At 39.4% G+C, this 13045-nt stretch overlaps 1 protein-coding gene and 2 non-coding genes across 3 annotated transcripts in view; 2 read left to right on the top strand and 1 right to left on the bottom strand.

Moving 5' to 3' along the window:
• The window catches only part of LOC115256083 (DNA ligase 4-like), a 260381-nt gene that overhangs the window by 106896 nt on the left and 140440 nt on the right, over positions 1 to 13045 (bottom strand). The window lies entirely within an intron of this gene.
• Trnaa-agc (transfer RNA alanine (anticodon AGC)) lies at positions 12181 to 12252 on the top strand. Its single transcript has one exon. It is a non-coding gene; the product is annotated as a tRNA-Ala (tRNA).
• Trnaa-agc (transfer RNA alanine (anticodon AGC)) lies at positions 12655 to 12726 on the top strand. The gene has a single exon. It is a non-coding gene; the product is annotated as a tRNA-Ala (tRNA).

Here is a 13045-nt window from a genome sequence, read left to right as displayed (position 1 = left end):
TCTTCATCTTTCCGCCGACGTCAGCAAGCAACACTACATCACCACAGAATTCCGCCATCATCTTCTCACCGTTCGCCACAAGCACTGGCACCGGCTGCTCCAATCGTCGCATCACTTTAAACAAACTGGGATCGTTCACCATGTGGTCCGTCGCACCAGAGTCTAGGAACCACTGCATTTTCACCAGCTCTTCTTTTTCTTCCTGCGACGCCATGAAGCAAACGTCCGCACGATCCGAGGTACGTTTTTCTTCAACCACCATGTCTGATTTACTGTTTCGACGTTTCACAACTTCGTACTCACTCGGATTCACTGGCAAACGCACGCGACAGTCAGCTTGTTTATGTCCAATTTTGCCGCACCGAAAGCACTTCAACGTTCTCCACACATGCCTGCTCGTCATGGCAACACCCTCACTTTCTCGCTCATTTTCGGCCGCAGGGGCCAACATATTTTTCTTCAGGTTCACATCGAGCAACCGCTTCTTGACGAACGCCAGTGTCACACCGCCGGGAAGAGTCTCGATGGCCGTCACCACCGAATCGAACGACGCAGGCATTGTCAGCAACAAATGGCAAATTGCATCGGGCTCTTCCACTGCCGCACCGCTCTCCTTCAACTCGCGAATCAACCGATCAAATTTCAACAAATGTTCCGGCAAATCACTATCAGCCCCCTCTTCATACTTTAACCGAAGGAGCTGTTTCCGAATAAATAACTGGCCGGCAACACCACAACGCTCGAACACCGCCTTCAGCGTGTCCCAAATTTGCTTCGGATTCGCACAGTCCTTCACAAGTTCAAGCTGATTATCAGCGATGGCCGAAACGATAATCGCTTTGCACTTTTTATCCGCGGCACTTCGCTCAGCCATTTGCCTTTTCTTCTCGGTTTTCACTTGCGCGGAATCGTCGGCCATCTCACGCAACTCTTCAATCTCGACGATCTCCCGGTGGACACAATCCAATAAACCGTGCATATCAAGGACGGTCTCTATCCGGAACTTCCAGTTATGGAATCCGGACCCGTCGAACGCGGCGACTTTCGCTTTCTCGTCCATACCTGGACCCATAGCCTGTTGGAGCTAGTCCACAATGGCCACGCGGGCCATAGCGAGGCTAGCTCCGTCGATGCCTGTTTCTAAATTACAATGAAAATAAAACGCTAAACATCTTCCATCAAACTAGACGGCTGCCGACTGATACCTCAATCTGCAACCGCCACACTCTTTATTCCATTCAGGTATATACAATTCAACATTTTTCTTCTAAACTTCATACCTCTGCCATCTCTCCAACAATTGTACCAACCAACAATTCGCCTTGACGGAGGCTCTCTGAGAGAATTGCGCTGTGCGTGAAAACAATTTTTTTAACATGGGAAAGGATAGGAGCTGCATTTTCAAATGCTTCTAATTCTTTATAGAAATTTTTTTAAGCAAAACGTTCTTAATGTTATCGAATGAGATTTTGATACGCTATATTATAGACATAACATTGTGATTTAAAAACATTTTGTCTAAAACCAGTTATAGTGTAGCTAATTGAAAGTATATTGCAAAACATTAACTCTTTTTTCAATCTGAAGTCCCTAAAATATTTTAGAAGCATTTGAAAATGCAGCTCCTATCCTTTCCCATGTTAAAAAAAATGTTTTCACGCACAGAGCAATTCTCTCAAAGAGTTCCGTCAAGGCGAATACTGCAGCCATTCACGTACCTGAAGGTTCGACGCTACCCGAGCGTTCAACGCTAGGTACCTAACTTCCAACAACATACACGGATGACTTTCGGAAGTAAGTTTATTACGACCACATTGGGGTCGGAGTCTCGTCACAAACAGGTATTGTACGTTGCTAGGGGTATCTAGCAAATACACGTCACAGGGGAGCAACGGCTGATTGTCTCCCGAGCAGAAGAAAATAACAAGTGAATAACATATCAAGGTATTTATCTTAAATACTACCATACCTTGATATGCCCTTCATTAGGTGGTAATAAGAGGCAAAATAACAAAAACGAATACCTAAATTTTGTATAAATAACACCTAGAAAATAACAAGTATTGTTATTTCAATAATGAACCTAAAATTTCAAGTGCTGTATTTGTTACTCCAAAGTTATTGAATAAAAAACTAATAACATATCTTGTTATTAAATGTTTCATTTGTTCGATGACTTCATGATGTAATAGCAAATCTTGTTATTTGATTATTTTCACCGCTAAACCAACAAATACTACATCAATACCAAACTCTGCTCAAATACCTCCAACTGTTATTATGATGTTCTCATAACATTTCATAGAATAACGCAGCAATAACAATTTTAGGTATTAGAGCACATGTTGCTCTTCGCATGGTATTTGTAAGGCCCTTCTGCTCGGGCTACTACTCCAACACCCCCTCTCAAACGGCCAGTTCTACTACGCCCTGTTAGCTTTACTACGCTGGCTACGGAAGTTTCCCGATAGCCGCCGATCCTATCATGAACACGTTGGACATCTCGTAAACGGATCGTCTTCCTCGATTTCGGGGTTTCTCTTCCTTGGATCGACTTGATGAACGTCGGTCTTTGCTTTCTTCCAGCACCAGGTCGTCGCCTCGTCGCCACCTGGCTCGAAAACATTGCTTTATCGGTTTCCGGAGCCACTGCGGTGAGAACTTCCTCGACGCCGTTTCGTGAAACAGCCGAGGTAACTTCCAACGGCGTAGCCAGCTTTTCGATCAAGGGGGGGGGGATCATTCATAAACTATGTAGATCCCATTTTGGAGCTCCACTCTCTCCTAGAGGAATGCACGAGGGGTCTCGGGGAAAGAAAAAAAAAAAAAAGAGAAACAAAATGAAGGGAGGTTGTGGGGTTCACAAATGGAGTAAGAGATAGTCTTATAGGTGTTAAGGTAGATGGAAGATAGTTTCAGGGTTTCAAAATATTTTAGGGGGGTAAAAAGGGTCTCAGTGTGGTTCATGAGAGGTAAAGGTGTTTCTCAGAGGGTTTGAGATATGATGTAGAAAGTTTGAAATCCATTCAGAATCGTTTCAAGAAGTTTAAGGGGAGTTTCAGAGAGTTTATAGATCTGCAGGGCAGTGCCTAAAATCCCCTGAACTCTTGAACTCCCTTGAGCTCCACACTGAGCTCCCCTGATTGCATAACTGATAGGCGTTAGCTGATAGATTGACACTGTGTTGCGAAAGTGGGCTATTTTCAACCCGCTTCTGTTTTAGCGATGGCTACATGTGTTTCATATGCAGAGAGAAGGGAGAAAGTATGTAGAAAGATACAAAGTAGGGGGAAAGGGGCGGGTCATGGATTGAACCTCGGACCTTCTGCACACGAGTCAGAAACGGGGGTCACTAGACCACCACGCCCGTCATTTTTTAAATGACTGTTTCTATCCGTTTAACAAACAACGTGTGCGGCGTGGTAAAAGTTGGAAACCGCTGATTTCACTGCAGACACAGAGACAGCAGGCGATAATCGACCATTCACTTGCTGCGGGAGAGTGTCACCGGAGAATCTTGCTGGTAAAAAATGTTTTTTTTCTTGTTCGGAGGAAGATCAAAGCCAAAAGTTTGTCACCCTGAAATACAGTAATCCTTCCATGTAGAACACTACCATAAGGACGGATATCGTTCTATACGGTGCTGGGAGTGAAAATTGTAACAAATGTGCAGCTTTAGGTTTTACAAACGTGATTTAACCGTGCATAAAGGGTGATACGGTCAAAATTTGGTCACACAATTTTTTTCATAACTTTAGACTGCGTATACCAAAACAGCTGAATTTTGGACCATTAATGCAACATTATATGTAGCTTATACCATAAAATTTTCATCAAAATCGATTGAGTATTGGTTGATATATAGACAAAACCATCGACCTACCTTTTTAAAATTTTGTACAAAGGCGCTCCATAGTAAATTTTCGGAAATTTAAGGTCAATAAAGCACAATTTTGATTATAGAACTACCAATACTGCTCCGATTTTTATCAAAATTTTACAGTATAGTACTATTATGAAAATACGCTCTTAGTAAAATTTTGAGCCATTTTGTATGAATACTTTCAAAGTTGTAGCAGTTTGAATATGAAAAAAACTGACCGGGTGCCACTTAAGCAAATATAACTTTGTAACGGCTGGATCAAATTGAATGAAATTTTTACACAACATTTTGATATGCATACTACACATACAGAAAAATTTTCATTGAAATCGGTTAAGTATCTCTGGCTCTATAAATAAAACAGTAAAAATGTATGAATCCTCTTTGCACAAAATTTTAAAATTGCGGATCTCAGGGTTCAACAATATCTCCGGCAAATACTAGACCGATTTTGATGAAAATTTTATGGTACAAGCTACATATAATGTACCATTACTGATCCAAAAATCAGCTGTTTTGGTGTACGCAATCTAAAGTTATGAAAAAAATGTGTGACCAAAATTTGACTTGACTCGACAAAATTTGACAAAATTTGGCCACCTAAACAAATATAACTTTGTAACGGCTGAATCAAATTGTATGAAATTTTTACATAACATTTTGATATGTATACTTTACACACAGTAAAATTTTCATTGAAATTGGTTCAGTATTTCTGGCTCTATAAAAAAAAGAGTAAAAATGTGTTCTTATTTTTTAATCCACTTTGTACAAAATTTTAAAATTGCAGTTTTTAGGATTCACAATATCTCCGCAAATACTAAACAGATTTTGATGAAAATTTTATGGTATAAGCTACATATAATGTACCAATACTGGTCCAAAAATCAGCTGTTTTGGTGTACGCAGTCTCAAGTTATGAAACAAATTGTGTGACCAAATTTTGACCGTATCACCCTTTAAAAACTTTCGAAACGGAATCACATGGGAACTGTGCGTATTAAACGCTTGCTATATGGAATGATACTGTACTTGGCTTAGTCATTCTTGTGACACTTTATTGTTGGTGTAGATCTGAACTTAAACCTATGGATGGCATGAGTGGCATCAAACACAATAGTTTATTGGAGAAAATTTGATCATTTTACACCAGAAATAGACTTGAAAAACCTAGGAAAGCGCCAAAGTTTAAGGTCAATCGTTAGAAGTTCCTATGAAATGGCCAAGCGTGGGAGTCTTCTTTCACAACCTCTCGCTCCCACCAGGAAGCAATTCAATTACAAAAAATAACCATGAATGGGTGCCCTAATCTACCTCAACAGTTCAACACCTTCGGACTTTTATGCTTAACCCTTTCGTTTGTACAATTTCCTTCAAAGGAAAACCTATAAAAAGAAAATTCTAACAAGGTGTTATCTGTTTGGAGGAGTTTCCTCTTCCACCGACAAGTGTAATCGTGCGGGGTCGATCCCGTAAGTAAACTTTTCAATGAAACGGCTCTCGCTGTCTATTGTTGTTACCGGAAGACGTGACCGACCGGCGCGGCGTCGTCGTCGTCCGTCGCCATCATCATCGTTAGGTAACTAGAGTGAGGTTGGTTGGTACCATGTGCTGCAGAAGTTTCCTACGCAGATGTGTCTTTTTATGTGCCTCTCCTCTGCTGGAATATTAGATAATTTGCTATTTGCATAGGATCTCGGGACGGGACCAAATGTCTTTTGCTCTTCCCGGTTTACTTTTGATTTCTTAACGAGACCAATTGAACCCCAATCCAGGAATATCTCGGCACTACGCTTCGATTTGCATTGTGCGGAAATGGTACCATTTTGATTGGAATGGGTTTTCTCAGTTTTGGAAAGGGAATAACTGCGTGTTGAATTATAAATGCTGGAGATTAGTCCATATTGATGCGAAAAGTTTTTTTTAGATGTACATAGCTTTGATAAATGGCTAAGTTGAGTTTGCACTATGAAAAGAAGTCAAGCAAGGAAGGGGTTTCAAAGTTTGTTTTCCCATCTGAAAAAAGTTTTTCGTTTACTCAACCCCTTCCACCTAGTTCATCGAGCTTTTAACTAGTTGGATTATACATTTGGATCACCTAATGCACACCAGAAGCTAATTTAAGAACTTACTAAAACAAAGCATTACTGGGGATTCTAACTAATGGGTTGGGAAACGCAATCGCCCACCTCATGGTTGCTCTGTTTCAGTATAAACCTAAACGGATGAAGGTTGGAATGAAATCTCTGTGAACAGGACAATGTGCCAGTTCTCATCTGCATGCCATAATTAAATAGAAATGTTGGTAGCTTACTCACTTGCTGTTATACACGAAGCATAAGCACACGCTCGGGAAGCCCTTATTGTCGTTTGTATTTTTCTGGCCAATCAGATGATTCCTGGGATGCATTTTGTTGGATTTTGACAGTTGCTTTGTAATTGAGGGTCCACCTGGGACAACGTGGTGTGGATTGTACATTCTCATTCCTTGGGATATTCCTATAAAATATAAAATACCCTCAACACTCGAGAGCTGAGAAGAACTTGTATACTATTGGACGACATGCCATGGCGCGTTGGTGCCAGATCATCGAAAGAATGTGCAAACTGGCGATCAAGGGTTGGTTCTTAGGGACAAAACGTCTTGAAATCCCACTTCAACAGTGCATCAGAGCATCAAACTCACAAATATCAAGAAGCAAGCTTCATGCAACAGTGCAGTTTATTATTTTGTTCTTGCTCACTTGCAATAAGCCTAATAAACAAGATCAGGTGTACTGGTTTTGTTTACTAAAAGATTTGTGCGCTCGAAATCGTGAGTAGGTGCCAAAGTCGGCCATCCATTGTGGCGGCCATTTTGGGATTCTAACAAATTTGTCCGGTGAAGAGATGACGAAGCCACACCTGAAATCTTCATGAGCACACATCTGAAGAACCAAATATCGCACTGCGCTGAAAAGTTGATCGTTTGGTCACCCGCTTGTGGTGACCAACCGATTAACTTTTCAGCACAGTCTGACATTCGGTTCTTCTTCAGATTTATGCTCTTGGAAATTCGAGGTGTGTCATGATCATTGATATATAAACTATTAGGTTTGAATGAATGCCTTTTTAATTTCTATTTGGGTCCGTCAATGCGACCAGTGCAGTAATTAGAACTATGGTACACTACAGGAACTTACGCTGGGCTGCTTACTCTCACAGAAAGTTTGACGTCTGAGGGGTGCCGACACCGCTTGAACGTCAAATTTCGTGTGAGAGTAAGCAGGCCAGAAAAAAATCGTGCAGTGGACCATTGTGGCATTACGCGTATCCATAGTATAGTAAATGTTGCATTACTCCAATGCAAATGAAGTGTAAATATCGATTTTGCTACAGTTGTTGTTTTCTTAGAATTTCCAGAAACTATCAAATTTGAAAAATAAGGTTGCACTATTTACACTAAGAAATCCCCGAATGATTTCAGGGAGGAATCTTAGAAGGAATTCCAGGAGGAGCCTTAAAGAAACTTCTGGAGGAATGCATGAAGAAACTTCTGGACTAATCCCTGCTGGAACTGCTGTTTGAAACCCTGAAGAAACTTCTGCACGGAGAGACGAAACTACCCAAAAGTGAGTTCTTTCCACCCAACTTCGGGGTTGCGTGCGTCAAGCCAATTTTGAGTTGATGGAATCGATGTTTTTGTTGGGTTGTTCCCGCTTGCTTCCATGTGAAAAAAATACATAATTTTAAGTTTTTCCCACCCAACCGAAATTTTGACTAGGTTGTATTCACTCAAATTTGAGTACTGTGCTAGAAACTCAGTGTTGGCTTGACGCACGGAACTGCAAAAGTTGGGGTGTTTCTCTCTTCACTCTCTGACAACAATAGAAAGAGCGCATGAAAAGGGAGATGAAAAAGAACTCAAAATTGAGTTTAAAAGTACCTAATTTTGAGTTTTTCAGTTTCTCCGTGTGCAGGAATCTGTGGTGGTTCAAGAAACTCTCTTAGAAATGTCTCTGCAGAAACTTCTAAAAAAATCTTTTGTTGGATTTTCCGAGGAATTTCAGAAGGAAATCTAGCAAGAATCGCTCGAGAAAATTTCAGGAGGATTCTCCAAATGAATTCAAGCACGAATCCCAAGAGAATTACAGCAAAAACCCCTGAAGAAATTCCAGAAGGAAGACTCGAAGAAATTCGTGAAGGAATCCCTTGAGGATTTCTAGGAGGAATCAACGAAATATATCCAGGAGGAATCTTTCAAGGAAAAATCCCTGAGAGGAATTGCCGAACGAAATCCACGAGGACTCCTAGAAGGAATTTTAGCAGGAATCCCAGAAGGACTTCTAGGCAGGATCCCCGAAAGAATTCTAAGAGGAATTCCCGGAGGAATTTCGTGAAGGATCCCCAAAGGACTTCCAGGAGGAGCCAGGAGGAATCACCAAAGGAAATCCAAGAGGGGATCCCGAAGCAGTTCTAGAGGAATCCCCGACGGAATATCAGAAGAAGTCATCTAAGGAATTTTAGGAGAAATCCTCGAAGGAAGAACGCCACAGGAGAAATCCCATAAGGAATTCTAGAAGGAATCCTCTAATGAACTCTAGGAGGAATTTCCGAAGGAATTCCAAGAGGATAGAACTCCAGGACAAATTCTTGAAGGAATTCTAGGAAGAATCCCCGGAGGAATTTTATGAAGGTATCCCCGGAGGAATGAAAAAAGGAACCCCCGGAGGATTTCTGTGAGGTATCCCGAAGGAATCATCAAAGGAATTCCAAGAGGAAATCCCGAATAATTTCCAGAAGGAATCTCCGAGGGAATATCAGGAGGAATCCCCGAAGGAGTTTTAGGAGTATTCCTCGAAGGAAGTCCAGAAAGAATCTCAGAAGGAATTCCAGGAGGAATCCCCGAAGGAATTCCAGGAGGAATTTCCTCAGAAAGCCTAGGAGAAATCTCCGAAGAAATAACAAGAGAAATTCTAGGGGGAAACATCGAAGGAATCTCCGAAGAAATTCCAAGCGGAATTCTCAATAGTTTTTCAAAAGAAAACCCCGAAGAAATTCCAAGAGGAATCCCCGTAGCAAGTTCAGAAAGAATCCTCGTCGAAACTCAAGAAGATAGAATCCCTGAGTTCCAGGAGGAATTTCCGAAGGAATTCTAGGAGAAATCACCGAAGAAATTTATGCAGGAAATCCCAAAGGAATTCCAGGAGGAATCCTGGATGAATTCTATAAGGAATTTCAGAAAGAATTCCAGGAGAAATGCACGACGAAATATCAAGAGGAATTCCAGAAAGAATTTTAGGAAGAATCCATGAAGGAAGTCTAGCAGCAAAGTCTGATATCAAATTGAAAACTAATTTTGATGTTGTGATATTGCATATTTTGATAACTCAGGTTGTTATCGTTTTGGTCGTTTTAACGGTTAAAACATCAAAAATGAGAGCAGAAAAATGTTCCTGTGACAGCAAATTGAAAACAATTCCTGCCATCGATGATAGCAAATTGATAACTGTTTTTGTTATCAGTACAAGAAAATTGAAAAATCGTTAAATGTAGAATTTTTCGGTTGATATCAAATTCTAAATGCAATAATACTATTGCACTAATGATATATACCTAGAATTACTTTATATAGTTTACTAAAAGATTTAAAAACTATTGTAACACTAAATATTCACATGATTTTAAAATGACAGCAAACCGAAAGCAAAATTTGAAATCAAACTAAGTATCGATAAAATGATATCAAAATGTGATATCAATTTGTTGCTGAATACAAATCATGTTTTCGATTTGCTGTAATTTTGTTGTTGGACTTTGCTCGGGAGGGATCCCCATAGGAATTCCAGGAAGATTTTTCAATGGTAATTAAATAGGGTAAACGGAAGAATTCTGGGAAGAATCTCCGAACAAATTATATGAAAAATTCCCGAAAGAATTCCAGGAGGAATCTTAGAAGGAAGTCCACAATAAGCTGAATATGCTTCTGGAGAAGTCTGTGATCCCGAGCAGAAGGGAATAACAACAGCATAATAACATGCGTTATTTTTGCAAAATAACTGAATAATATAATCAGTTGTTTTTATGTTATTACCATAACATATTATGTTATAAACTTGCCTGTCATAAGCGGCAAAATAACAAATATCATAACAAAAAATGTTCCCGGAAGACCAATTCAATAACATGTTTTGTTGGTTCAATAACAAGTTAATAAAAATAAATATGGAAAATATTTTAATAACAAATTTTGGCCTTTAAACGTTATTGATAATAATCCAAAAACAAAATTAGTTACCTATTAAATTTCGTCTAATTTTCGGGTGGAAATCCAGATTATACGGTTTTGATTATCCTTAAAGACCCCGATTTCCAGAAAACAATGTTTCAAAGCTCATGGATGCTATTTAAAAAAAAGTTCACCCAAAATATTTTTGGAGTTCCTTCAGAAGATTATTCTGAGATTTGTGAGATTTTGCCACGAAAACTATTAATAAATTCCTTCTGGAATTCTTCCAATTGGTCAAACGTCTCCTACAATGGCTCATTGGCGATCGTGACATTATGTTCTTTTGGGAAAAGCTCGCTTGGATTCATCTTCGCTGATTTATGTTTACTCTACTATCTGTATTCGTAACTGAAACAAAAAATGAACAAATAAAAACAGGTAATACCGCCAAGGCGCCATTCACCGTGTGCCTGCGAATATTTTTTTTTTTATTATTTCCATATTACGATTGAATGGTATGACAGTTTCCCTTCAATTTCACCAATACAACGTTGTATTGGTGAAATTGAAGGGAAACTGTCATACCATTCAATCGTAATATGGAAATAATGAAAAAATATTGGCAAGCACACGGTGAATGGCGCCTTGACGGTAATTGTCAAGGTTCTTATAACATACTAAGCTGAGAAGTCGGCTCTGTTACAGTTAGGATGCAATGCCTCAAAAAAGAGAAAGTGTAACTGATGAGAGAATATGCGCAAGCTCCTCTTCACAGATTGTTTGAAACAATGTAAATCTCGAATGATTTAGTTTTGATATCAAAACAAGTTATTGTTGTGCTATTGGTTATCAATTATTCGTACACTTTCAATGGTACAGTAATAACTAAATTTGTTTTACAACAAAACATATAAGGGGTATGTACTCACTAAACAGATTGAATTGCTGCGTAAGCCATGATTTTCTGCTTATTTGAAATGTTGCATGATTTTGCGAAAGAAATAATCAAAGATTGCCTTGGTGATCGCGACGTTTAAGCAGTTTAATCATGAAATTCAAATAACTCAACGTACATATGTACAGATGGGTAAATTATTGGTCAAATTGGGAAAAAATCCACAGCTCAGGTGAGATTTGAACTCACGACCCTTATTCGCTAGACAAGTGCTTTACCAACTAAGCTACCGAGCCAATTAATGACCCGGCAACTTAGTTGTCATAAGGTTCAATTCTAATCTCATCGATCTATATCATCTTCCCCTAAACCGCAAATATAACCATCTCTGTTGTACATATGTACGAAGAGCGAAAGCGATTTGTTTATTGTTTGAAACTGTTTGCCTATCGTACAGGCAACGCTTCCTCAACCACTTGTAGAGGAAGAACAATGCTACCTGGAAGGCGATCAAACGCGTCGTTCGCATTCTATTTGATACGACGGGTAACTACGTAGAGGTAGATGCTCGAAAACGACTCACTTGAAGTGCAAATTTTCGGTAATACCAATCCGTGTGGTCAAATTATGAAATTCAAATAACTCAACGTACATATGTACAGATGGGTAAATTATTGGTCAAATTGGGAAAAAATCCACAGCTCAGGTGAGATTTGAACTCACGACCCTTATTCGCTAGACAAGTGCTTTACCAACTAAGCTACCGAGCCAATTCAAATCTCACCTGAGCTGTGGATTTTTTCCCAATTTGACCAATAATTTACCCATCTGTACATATGTACGTTGAGTTATTTGAATTTCATAATTTGACCACACGGATTGGTATTACCGAAAATTTGCACTTCAAGTGAGTCGTTTTCGAGCATCTACCTCTACGTAGTTACCCGTCGTATCAAATAGAATGCGAACGACGCGTTTGATCGCCTTCCAGGTAGCATTGTTCTTCCTCTACAAGTGGTTGAGGAAGCGTTGCCTGTACGATAGGCAAACAGTTTCAAACAATAAACAAATCGCTTTCGCTCTTCGTACATATGTACAACAGAGATGGTTATATTTGCGGTTTAGGGGAAGATGATATAGATCGATGAGATTAGAATTGAACCTTATGACAACTAAGTTGCCGGGTCATTAATTGGCTCGGTAGCTTAGTTGGTAAAGCACTTGTCTAGCGAATAAGGGTCGTGAGTTCAAATCTCACCTGAGCTGTGGATTTTTTCCCAATTTGACCAATAATTTACCCATCTGTACATATGTACGTTGAGTTATTTGAATTTCATAATTTGACCACACGGATTGGTATTACCGAAAATTTGCACTTCAAGTGAGTCGTTTTCGAGCATCTACCTCTACGTAGTTACCCGTCGTATCAAATAGAATGCGAACGACGCGTTTGATCGCCTTCCAGGTAGCATTGTTCTTCCTCTACAAGTGGTTGAGGAAGCGTTGCCTGTACGATAGGCAAACAGTTTCAAACAATAAACAAATCGCTTTCGCTCTTCGTACATATGTACAACAGAGATGGTTATATTTGCGGTTTAGGGGAAGATGATATAGATCGATGAGATTAGAATTGAACCTTATGACAACTAAGTTGCCGGGTCATTAATTGGCTCGGTAGCTTAGTTGGTAAAGCACTTGTCTAGCGAATAAGGGTCGTGAGTTCAAATCTCACCTGAGCTGTGGATTTTTTCCCAATTTGACCAATAATTTACCCATCTGTACATATGTACGTTGAGTTATTTGAATTTCATAATTTGACCACACGGATTGGTATTACCGAAAATTTGCACTTCAAGTGAGTCAGTTTAATCAGTTTACGCTGTTAAGTGAATCCCCTTATTATTCATATGTTATTCGATTAATGCATACCAATACCGTGACCATAACAAAATAAGATTGTCCAACAAAAGATGTTATGGAGAAGCAATGTCTTGATAAGATAATAATAACAAAACAAGATATAAAAACAGGTTATGTTATTTCACAGTTATTAATTTGC

Source organism: Aedes albopictus, chromosome 1 (assembly GCF_035046485.1).
Source record: "Aedes albopictus strain Foshan chromosome 1, AalbF5, whole genome shotgun sequence".
Taxonomy (NCBI): Eukaryota; Metazoa; Arthropoda; class Insecta; order Diptera; family Culicidae; genus Aedes; species Aedes albopictus.
The sequence above is the reverse complement of the archived record's forward strand: the minus strand, read 5'-3'. Positions and strand labels throughout refer to the sequence as shown.